At 35.9% G+C, this 11,764-nt stretch overlaps 1 protein-coding gene across 1 annotated transcript in view; it reads left to right on the forward strand.

Annotated features, from left to right (window-relative positions):
* The window catches only part of MACROD2 (mono-ADP ribosylhydrolase 2), a 1,971,347-nt gene that overhangs the window by 301,525 nt on the left and 1,658,058 nt on the right, over nucleotides 1–11,764 (forward strand). The window lies entirely within an intron of this gene.

Genomic DNA, 11,764 nt, shown 5'->3' on the forward strand with positions numbered 1-11,764 from the left:
GGTGTAAGGTGATATCTCAATGTGGTTTTAATTTGAATCTCCCTGATGGCTATTGATGATGAACATTTTTTCATGTGTCTGTTAGCCATTTGTATGTCTTCATTGAAGAAGTGTCTGTTCATGTCTTCTGCCCATTTTTTGACATGATTATCTGTTTTGTGTGTGTTGAGTTTGAGAAATTCTTTGTAGATCCTGGATATCAGCCTTTTGTCTGTACTGGCATTTAGTTTTTTTTTTAATTCCAAATTCATGCATGTAGTTAGTGATTCTTTAATGAGAAGATTCACTGTTTTACATCTCCACTTACTACATTGGATCTCTTGGCCATGAGATGTATATGGCTAATGCAATTATTGATTTATTGTATTGAAATGTATACATATTTGTTATACTCTGTACATATTCTTCATTCAATAGAATAACACTAGTCCTACTTTTGGTGTCATTGCACTCTGATTTCCTTAAAAAACTATTTATACTTGTGTTTCTACTAGGAAGTAGATTGCAGCTCTTTCAGTTGTAGAAGTTGCTCATAGTTTGAGCATATACATGGTGTATGTGTGGGGTTGGTGTGGAGGCCTTGGAAAATGGAAACTCATTTCCTTTTATCATTTTCTTGAAAAAAATGCAGATCCAATTTTGTGCTAATTTTACTAATGAGAGATAAAGTGCTTTGTTTCTAAATACTAATGTTCAGAAGGGTCAAGGAAAAATTGTTATACCCTTTAAATTATTTTTGCTGTGAGTTTATTTGAATATTCTTCAGTCATTAGCATTTTTAGCTCATTAGCAATGGCAGCAGTATCATAAATAACTATAACAGATTTCTTGAAGAACCAGACCTCTTGACCAATAGGACCCTTCCCCCAGTAATTTCTGAACTCCTCAGGACAAGTGGTATTATATAATTATGTGTATCTTTGCCAAGTATATTTCCTTCCTTTCTATTTGCCACTCTCCTGTCCCAAATGATGTAAATTTTTGAAAAGTAGTTTGTTTTTCAAATAACTTTCACATACCGTTTTGTGAATTGTACCGTAATGTGTGCTCAGTGAATATTTTGTACTGATAAATACTCAGCAAAATATTTGTCAAATAAGAAAATTTTTTTTACATTTTTTTGATTTAAAAAAAAGTTTTTAAATTTTTTTTTATTAACATATAATGTATTATTAGCCCCAGGGGTACAGGTCTGTGAATCACCAGGTTTACACACTTCACAGCACTTACCATAGCACATACCTGGCCCAATTCATAACCCAGCCACCCTCTGCCTACCCCCCTCCCCCCGGAAAACCTCAGTTTGTTTTATGAGATTAAGAGTCTCTTATGGTTTGTCTCCCTCCTGATCCCATCTTGTTTCATTTATAGAAAATCTTTTTAACATTCCCATGTCTGTTACATAGTATTTCTAAAACTATAATTCTGTTCAGTGGGTGTGACTGCTTGATATTCTTAGGTTCGGTGATTAGGTGCAGCTTCAACTAATGCAGGGTTTTTGAGCCTCCCCAAAGTAGCACATACCTGGGAAGCTGATTATAGATACAAATTCCAAGGCCCCACCCCAGACCTGCTCAGTCACAATCTCTGGATGATTGGTATCATCAGATAAGTCTGGGAAACCTGAAACTAGGGAGTCTGCACTATGAGCTTGATTAATGTATAATTACATATTGGTATATAGGAAGGATTTCTGGATGTAAATTAATAGTATTCATTCATTTCCAATGCTGGTCTATTCAAATACCAGAAGAGAAAAGTGCTCTGATATGCTCTTTAAATTTTAGCTTCTGTGAGACTTTGTGGAAGTAATTTTTGAAATTATTTGAGCCCTCATATGTTCAAAGCCCCCTTCTAATCTTTTTCATATATTTTCATATAGTTCATATATTTATTAATTTCATATATTTACTATTATTAATAGAGGGAGGTGAAATTATTTATCCAGTACCAAACAAGTAACAAGTGGGGAAGCTTGTTGAAACTTGTTCAACTAAGAAGTTGAATTTCAGAATTTATACAATTAACCCCTGGAGTATACTGCCTGTAGTCTCTAAATGCTTTGTGTATTAGTGTATTAGTATACTTACTAATGTATCAGGTACTACTTCACTAAGCACTTTAAAGTATAAGCACATATACTTTAAAATCATTTGCCACTTCCATAAAGTAGGGTTAAGGAAGGCAAGTTTAGAGATTAAGTAATTTGCTCAGAGTTACCCTACTAATAGGTGGTAGAACCAGTGTGATTTGAACCTGGGTTGGCACAACTCCAAAGTTCTGCACTCTTAACCATTATCTTATATGCAAGAATGACATGGTTGACTATGCTGATATCTTGTCATCTCTTCAGCATTTTGCACAAAAAAAAAGTAGTTAGTGGGGGGTTTCTAGAAGGTAATTATATAACACTTTAATGTTTACAATATATAGTGTCTACATTTAACTTCCACATTAAAACACTTAAGTGTCAACATTAAATTTTAGAAAAAATTCTGAAATATATATAGAATTTCTTGTCCCAGAAAGCTTTTTAAAGAATAAATTGGTTACTCTGTTAACAATCTGCCATAGACTGGCTGAAAGTAGAGCACAGGATTTTGATACTTTTAAGAGGTTCTTAACCATGTATCTCTTAATATTAAAAGATAATATAGTTGATGGATACTTAGGTATTTTGTGCGCATTTGGAAAGAAGTTACACTTAATTTTCTTCATTTGAGCATTAACTATTTCACACATGTGGTTTTGTCACAAGTACATGTTTTCCTTTAGAAATGACTTATAAATTTATGCATTCATTGAAGCATTAGCTTGAACCTCTTCTCTTTTTCCAACTCTTATTGTCCCCAAATGAGAATGAAGTGTTAATTGGTTTTAATGGCTCCTAATGCTACCTCTGTCTGGGATTTCTAAGGAAAGGTGAAGAGTTGGAATAGAATTTGTGAAATTTGTCTGGGGAGGTGAGAAAGTTTAATGTGCTTGTGAACCAGCACATTTCTTCTAGATAATACTATTGTACTGTAATAAATACTGAAATCTAATTTTCACTCTTGGATTTAACCCTTTAAATAGATTAGTTAACATTCAAAGAGGAATTTTCTGAAGAAACATGCTAACTAAATTCCTGTACCTGGAAAAGACCAACACCTGGTAAAGCAGGAAATAGGAATCTCTTGTTTAAACATGTTTATAAAACCAAGGGAAAAACCTCTCCTTCTCCCTTAAATTAAGAGCAAGGGCATGCTAATTTGGATTCGCAACTACAAGGAACTAGCCTGGATTATGCAGTTTGCTGTCACACTTAAACAAATTATAGTCACCAAGACTGTAGTCACCAGAGACATGTATCGGTTGCTATCACTCTCTCCCAATAAAAATGATTCCTACCAGCAGGGGCTAATTCATCTAAAACATTGTCCCTGGTACTCATACACTGATTTACTTTAGTAACTCTGTGACTTTATTTAACAAGTAGCCATCTAGATATTTGTTTCTATACAACACAAATTTTTATTGAGATTCTGGAAAATATAAAGAAGACTATTTTAATAGCTTTAAGATAACAAATCTTTAAAAAATTGTTATTCTTTCCACCTTTTAGCAGTTGACATTCCTACTTTTTCCTTTACCACAGGGTATCAGGGTAATATAATGAGCCCAGTCCTGTGCTGGGGAGAGAGAGAAAGATGTACTTTTTTAGTATTTTCTTCTGTAAAATCAGTGCAGGCTTCAGAGGAAAATAGAAATGCAGAGAAAGTCTGTTCATCTTGCTTCCCCACTCCCACCCCCCCTTTTTTGGTCACCCTGTGTTCAAATGATAGTTCTAATATCAGATACTGGGCAAATACTTCTTCATCATCAAAGGTGAAAATGAAATTTACTGGGCATTTACTAAGAGTCAGGTATGACTTAAGTGCTCCATTTGAAATATATAATTTATTCCTTACAATTAGAGAGGCACTGTTATTATCCTATTTCACAGAAGGTGAAACTGAGGCTTAGCAAGATTAGCTAAATTGCCGAAGGCCATATCCCAAGTAAGTGGCAGAAACTGGGTGCAAACCCAGATCTGTGTGATTCAAAGACAATGTTCTTATTTTTTTTTTTTAAAGATTTATTTGTTTATTTGACAGATCACAAGTAGGCAGAGAGGCAGGCAGAGAGAGGAGGAAGCAGGCTCCCCGCTGAGCAGAGAGCCCAATGCGGGCTCCATCCCAGGACTCTGAGATCATGACCTGAGCTGAAGACAGAGGCTTTAACCACTGAACCACCCAGGCGCCCCAAAGACAATGTTCTTAATCATCATCTTGAGTATCAATTGTACATATAATGAATTAGAATGTTCTATATATTTTGTTTCATATACTTGGAGTCAGCATGTCACAAGGAAGAGAGCAACATAAAAAAGATCTGGGGTTAAGATCCTTGTATTTGGATTTGCGTTGTTTTTTCAGAGTCTTAATTTTACCACTTATTTTGGGTATTGGGTGAATTGTTTAATCTGTTTGAACCTCAGTGTCTTTTGTGAATTGGGGAGTAAAAAGTGCTTAGTAACTGCTCTACATGAGATATGATGATGATGATGATGGTGATAATACTCCACATTCATAAAATGGTTTACAGTTTATGAAGAGCTTTCACAAAGGTTGTCTCAGATGATGCTTAGTGGTACAATGCTTTGAAGCTCACTCATCTTTTCTTTTGTTCATTTAACAATTTTTTTTTTTTTGGAGTGTCGCTAGGTGTCAAGAATTGTTCTATAGGTTGGAGGGATTTAGGTGAAACAGCAGGAGAAAAAAGTTCCTTGCCTTCATGGAGTTTGTATTTTAATGGGAGACAGGAATAATAACACATAAGTAAAAGTATCTGGCATATTAGAAGATAATAGCAACAATAAAGGGAATATTTAACTCTCAGTGAATGCTGCGAGTCATGTGTAATACAGTAGTAAGCAGTATATTGTGACTCACAAAGTAGCTACATGTTTTTCCATTGTGGAGTTTTTAAAAGCTATAAGCCAGTAGTTCAACTACAAACTTTTGTTTTTTAATTTGCATTGTTTTAAAACAATGAGGGGATTAATTTTTTAATTTGTTCGTACATATCACCAAAGTTCATGAAATCTATTCTAGCTAGCTCTAAGATTCTATGAACATGGAATTAAATGTAGATCCTCTAATACCTTGTCTGTATTAATATATGTCTGTTAAGTATATGCTGAATTCTAATAATTCAAAGATTAGTTTCAAATAATTATTGAAAACCTTATTGGAAACCATTAAATAATCTTGACATATTTTTGCCATTGTAGGCTAAGCAGTAGTACTCATGGGTTATAGTTCTCAAATTCATCACCCAGCATGGCAAATAGGTGATCTAGTACTTCCATTCTGGCTCTTAGAAGACATAAAGGAATCATGAGGAGTGTTGTAGTGAACTCAAACATTAAAATTTGTCTGCCAACAATGAGTTTAAAGTTACTGAAAGGTGCAAGAAAGACAGGCGTTATTCTCAGGGTAGCTTATAGCTATTGACTAATGACCTCCAGAAGTTATCATTTAGCAGTGTGGGGCAGAAGTCTATAAGCCTTGCTCACATTTGCCCCATGAAGATGTTTTGAGATTTAATCCTAAAAATGTCTTCTAGTTGCTATCTCTGTAAAAGGAAGTAAAAAAAAAAAAAAAAAAACAAAGGGTGGGGGTGGGTGGGACCAACTCCATTTTTCCTTTGTTTTGTTTTGTTTTGTTATTAAGGAATGTTTCTGCTTACTATTTAAAGAGAATGGTTAAGAGTCTATGCTTCAGGATCAGACAGAATCCTTGCTCCACTACTTACTAACTATATAACTCTTAGAAGAATTCCATTACTGTTCAAAATATATTTGGTGTCTTTTCACTTCTGGTCCTCACTGTCATCCTGTTCCATATTACTCATTCTCCATATAATGGCTAGTGACCTTACTGTGACTGAATCTGATAGTATATATAATCACCAAACATCTTTCTCCTCCTCCTTCTCCCCCACTCCTACCCTGTTAAAAACCTCCAGTAGCTTTCTTTCACTAAAATAAAGTCTAGATTCCTTACCTTGGCTTTGGCCAGCAAGACCTTGTATACTCTGATCTGGGCCTGCCTCTCTGAACTCACTTGCGTCTTGCTCACTGAGCTTGAGCTCCCTGACATTTTTTCAGTCCTTAAACTCACTAAGTTGACCCTACTTGGAGCTTGAACACATCCCCTCTCCTGTGCTCAGAACTCTTTACTTTTCAAATAGCTTACACTCTATTCCTAAAGTGTTAGGCTTTTCTTTACCACCCAATCTAAACAGGGTCTCCTGTTTTGCTCCCTTGAGCACCATATTTTTCTCTTCCCTGGCATCTGTCACAGCTTTTCGCTTTAATTCATTTGGTTTTCGGTTAGCATCTGAGCCCCTACCTCCTCCAAATATAATCTCCGTATCTTTTCGGTTCAGTGCTGTATACCTAGCCCCAAACACAGTTATTGAGTGGGTACTCAATAAATCATTGTTAATGATGAATGAATAAAATATCTCTATGACCTTTCGAAGCCTTAGTTTATGCATCTGAGAAATGCAGATAGTAATTCCTCTCTGTAAAGTTATTGTGTGAATTAAATGAGGTTAAATTTATATAAAATACTTAGCCCTGTGCTTGACAGAGGCCTCAATAAAGGGTGGTGTCTACAGCAGCAGCCGGTGAGCAGACATTAATTAATCCCACAGTACATGTAAGGCTGCTAATGTTTATAGAACATATTTTTAAAAGATAATTTTGTTAGATTTTTGTTTTACTTAGTCTTCACTTCACCCCTTTTTATTAACATTGGTATTCATATCTAGGAAATTAAAATGTGGAATTCCAGCAGTGATTCCTTGCTTTCTAATGGAACAGTGATATAAACTAGCCCCAGCTTTGTAATGTCACAGTTATCAGAGATGTGATGTATATTCAGAAGGGTAATTACTTTGGGTAGTAATTTCCTAGACTGCCCTCCACCCCCACCCTGCCCCAGCCAGCTGGCCTTGAAAAAGCAGCACTGCTTTTATGTGTGCACACAATCAGTCTGTAAAATCCCATTATCCCCAACTTCCACACCCCTGTGGCTGCATGCTTCCTTTTGAAGCCTCTTAAAAAAGGAAAAAAAAAGTTCAAGTCAGCCCTAAAGTTCATTTCTAATCTCATTTCATCCAAATAATATAAAAATGAGATGGGGGCTAGGAAGTGGGGGAGGGGTCCGTAATGTGCTTTGCTTACCTGTTCACCTGGAATCCTATGATACTTGTGGGAAAGACTGATAAAACTAGGAAATACTTCTTCAGTATATCCTTTGAGATAAAGTGAGATTTTACTCTGTTTTGATCAAAGACTAGAACAAGGTTAATTTGGTTATTATTCTAGTTCTTTTTTTTTTTGATCTGTTCAGAATGCCTATACTATTTACAACAGGAGTCTCCACTATCCTCTCATGGCCAACATCCTTTTCACTGTGATCATTTATTTGTTGGAGTCCTAAGTACAGTGACCTCCTCTTCTCTATTTTTCTGTTTTGTGTGTCTTTTCACCTAGAAGTTTGAACTCCTTTCAGGCCTGTTTCCTAACTGCTTCTTCTCGGCCCATTGTGGTCTTTTTCTTTTGGATTCTAATTTCCCATGTAACTGACATTTTTCTTAGCATTCTTCCCATGACCTTGAACTAATTGACATCTTTTTCCTGAGGATGATACCTTCCAGTCACCTGTTCCATCTCTTACTGTCACTACTTGATGAAACTTTGGTGTAGGGGAGGAGTATGAAATATAGGAAGGGAGCTTTAAAAATTTTTCCTCTGTCCCTGAAAGATCACTTCCTGACTATATTTCAGTCACCATTATTCAAAAACCTTTCTTTTTAAGTCCTTATATCTGTATCACCTGATCTCATCACCATCTTCCTTGTCTTCTTCCCTGGGACATTTCCTCATCTTCCTTAGGACCTGTCTTATGAACCTTACCCTCACACCTACCCTTTCCATCTCCCTGGGTGACTTTGTACTTCTTGCTGGGGACTCTTCCAAAACTTCAGCTTCTCAGTCACACCTTTACTTAAGTCGTCTTAGATTCACAGCCAAGACTTGGATCACATCTCCCCTGCATCTCATTTTCTCTTACTGAATGCTCTCCCTGTCCTCATTTTCTGTTCCTATCTCTGTACCCCATCTTATTCTGAGGTCCGTCAGTATCTCTCCTGGTACTCACTTCCTTCTTATCTCTCTTGATTCCTTCACCCTCCAAACTTCTTAAAGAGTAGTATTAGTCATCATGTCTGTTTTCTTTATCTCCCATTATCCTGTCAGCATCCCAGAGACTCTTAATTCTCTGGGGACACTGCTTCAGAATCCCTGGCAGTCCCCTCCTTTTCCATTTTTTTTTTTTTTTAAGATTTTATTCATTTATTTGACAGACAGAGATCTACAAGTAGGCAGAGAGGCAGGGAGAGAGAGAGAGGAGAAAGCAGGCTCCCCATTGAGCAGAGAGCCTGATGTGGGGCTCTATCCCAGGACTCTGGGATCATGACCCGAGCCAAAGGCAGAGGCTTAACCCACTGAGCCACCCAGGCGTCCCTCCTTTTCCATTTTAAATAGTGTTCTCTTCCAAATTTACATTCCAGACTACCTTTTGACATCCTCCTTTTTTTTTTTTTTTTAAATATTTGTACTTCCTTAATTTTATAATTTTCTTCTCATGATGATTTTCTTCCTTTGTGCCTTCCTTTTTTGTTTGTTTGTTTTTGTTTGTTTCTTTCTTTTGCTTCTCTCCCTCTTCTGTCCTCACAAAACATTGTTCCTGTGGCTCATCTCTTCTCCCTCCCTCTGCTTACTTCTGTTGCTGCTGTCTTACACCCTCTCAGCTTTAATAATAATCTGTTAGATACACTGAGGATCTCTCCCCAGACCCTCATTTCCCACTTTGCAATAGCATTCCAGAAGGATAACATACAAGTATTTTAAAACCTAAGGCACTTACAGTTTATCATCTAAACTGGATCCAAATTGGGTCACTTGAAAGGTTAAAGAAGGCACAGTTTATAATTAGTCGATATAAATCTGTACGATGCATAGATTACAAAATACTCTGAGATTTGCTTTTCTAGTATTTTTCATCATTAAGTGTCTCACGAGCATTCTACTTACCTGGGCCCAAAATCATCACCTTCAATTCTTATTCTTTGCTCAGTTCCCAGTTTCTAGGAATTCTACCTTTTGTGTATCTTTGAATTACGCTTTTGTTTTTAAAGCCCCATTCTACTGTTTAGGCCCTTGTTTCCTCTTGCCTGCAGTAATGCATGTCCTTCGAACTTATCTTCTTGTTCTCATATTTTTCCTCATTCATCCTTCATTCACTATTCCTTATTTCTACAAGATGTCCCTAAAGTACTGATTATTTATACGCCTGTTCAGAAACGATCACCAAAGCTTATCATCCAGACTTTCTCAGCTGGGAATTCAACACACTATATAACCTGACATAAAAGAGCTTTTCCGGCCTTACCTCCTTTATGGGCCCTGTATGTTCAGCAGGCCTGGTGGCCTTCCCCCAGATACCTCCAAAATCAGGTGTCCCCAATTGCATCAGAATCACCTTTGGAATTAAATAAGAGTTTAAATACCCAACTTCAATCTGGGAGATTTAAGTTTAGTAGGTCTGCATTAAGGCCTGGTTATTTTTATAAAAGCCTCCCCAAGGGATTGTGACCAAAGCCAGCATTGAGAAACATTGCCTCTGTTTTCCTATCTCCATCACTTTTTTCTCCATTTTCTCCATGGCCAGTTAATCTAGTTTCTTTTTAAATATTTTCTTATCCTTCATTTTACCTCCTTCATGAGGTCTTCTTTGACCCATCCAAATATATCTAGCTATTTCTTTTATACCACAGTTGTAGCAAACTTTCATTAGATCTTATGTTTATCCCTTACATCCTATAGACAGCATACTTCTTGAAGTCAATGCTTCATTTATTTATAATGTAGACACCATTTGTATTCAAGATTATATGTAAAGAAATTTGAAGTTCTTCAGAAAGTGATTGATAAGCATGAGTTATGTTTTGCTAATTTAACCAAAAGTCTAAAAGCATAAAATATAGTAGTTTTAATTCCAAGACTATGCTAAATTAAGATTTGCTAATCATGCTAAGTATGAGAAAGAAACTAGAATTTTAAATGCCATTACTGTTTTCAGCAGTAGATGAGTTAATATTAAAGTAAATTCAGTGGTGGATTGGTTTCTTTAACACCCACGCTTCAGGTGCTTTAAAGCATGTGGGTCTCTGGATTCCTCAGGAAAACTGTCATGTTGGCATGTAGCTATAAAATATGCTTCACTCAGAAACTGTAGTTAGTAAAGCAGAGGCTTTTTGTTTTTGTTTTTGTTTTTTACTAGTTCTTTTGGCACAGGGGAATACTTTTAATAAATCGGCCTTGCTGAAAGATGGAGCACAGTATTGTTTTTAATAGGGAATGAGAATGTAAGTACAGTGATTTAAGGCAGTTACACAAGAGATTGCATCCAAAAACGATTTTTTGATTTTTGTCAAACATTCAGCAAGGGAGCAATTTTTCCCCCCAATATATGTATGCGTGTATGTTTGTGTGTGTATTATATATATGTATACATTCACTCTTTGGTAGCTTCTTGAATTGTACTCTTTTTAAATCTCTAAGTTGTATATTTGGGTGGGATTTTTTTTTTTTTTGTCCTACAATTTTGTTAGTACTTGATCAGTAAAAATTGTAACCATTTAGTTTGGGATACATACAGATATATTTTATAATTAGTACCCTTTAAGGTAGTTATTTATATTTTATTATTTTATGGAAAAGATATGTATTTGGATTTCTAACAAGCCTAGGGAAATAATAAACTTTTACCCTGTCAGTGGTGTCTCTGTTTGCTGATATAAAACCATTTCGGATTTGTCCCAGGTAAGATAATTATAATACATGTATTAGAAGATACCTAAAATTTTCTGTGCTCATGAAAGATGTACTAACTGGAAAACAATCAATATAATCTCTTGACTCTTGGCTTTTTATAAACTCATAGGTTTATAGCAATTTTATGGAACCATCCAGCCCTTTCCCTGACTTCTGGCAGCTTTGTAGCTGAACTGCTCAAAACCTCTAGAAGCAAAATCAAGCTTTCTTCACAAAATGTTCCCTATAATTAATGTTAATCACATAACTTCTTGCTAAGTTAGCTGGAAAACATTCCTTATAGTAGGAAGTCAAAAGAGGTATTGGGAAATATATGAGGATGGCAAATGAATAATGAAAAAATGAGGTTTCACAGGCAGCTGGAGATATCTGTTAGTAGACCAGTAGAAGCAGAAACATCTGTCCAACCTCTGGAAACACATGGCAAACTTTTCTTAACTGAACTTAATTTCTGTTAAGTAGTAATATCTTAAGTAACTGCAGTAGTAACTTAGTAGTAACTAAGTAGTAACTTAAATTGGGTTGAATATTGTGCGGTTTCCATGAATGTCATTTCATCCTCACCACAGCCCTTTGTTCAGGTGGAACTAATAAACAGCAACACCCCCCCACCCCCGCTTTTTATAGATAAGGAAACTAAGTTGTTTTTAAGTACATACCTAGTAAGTGGTAGATCTGGGATTCTAAAACCTCTAATGCCAACTCACACTACCAAAAAGCTATTTTTAAAAATACTAGTTTTTCAAAGATCACCTTAAAAAGTATTAGTCA

Source organism: Neovison vison, chromosome 8 (genome assembly GCF_020171115.1).
Source record: "Neovison vison isolate M4711 chromosome 8, ASM_NN_V1, whole genome shotgun sequence".
NCBI classification, from domain to species: Eukaryota; Metazoa; Chordata; class Mammalia; order Carnivora; family Mustelidae; genus Neogale; species Neogale vison.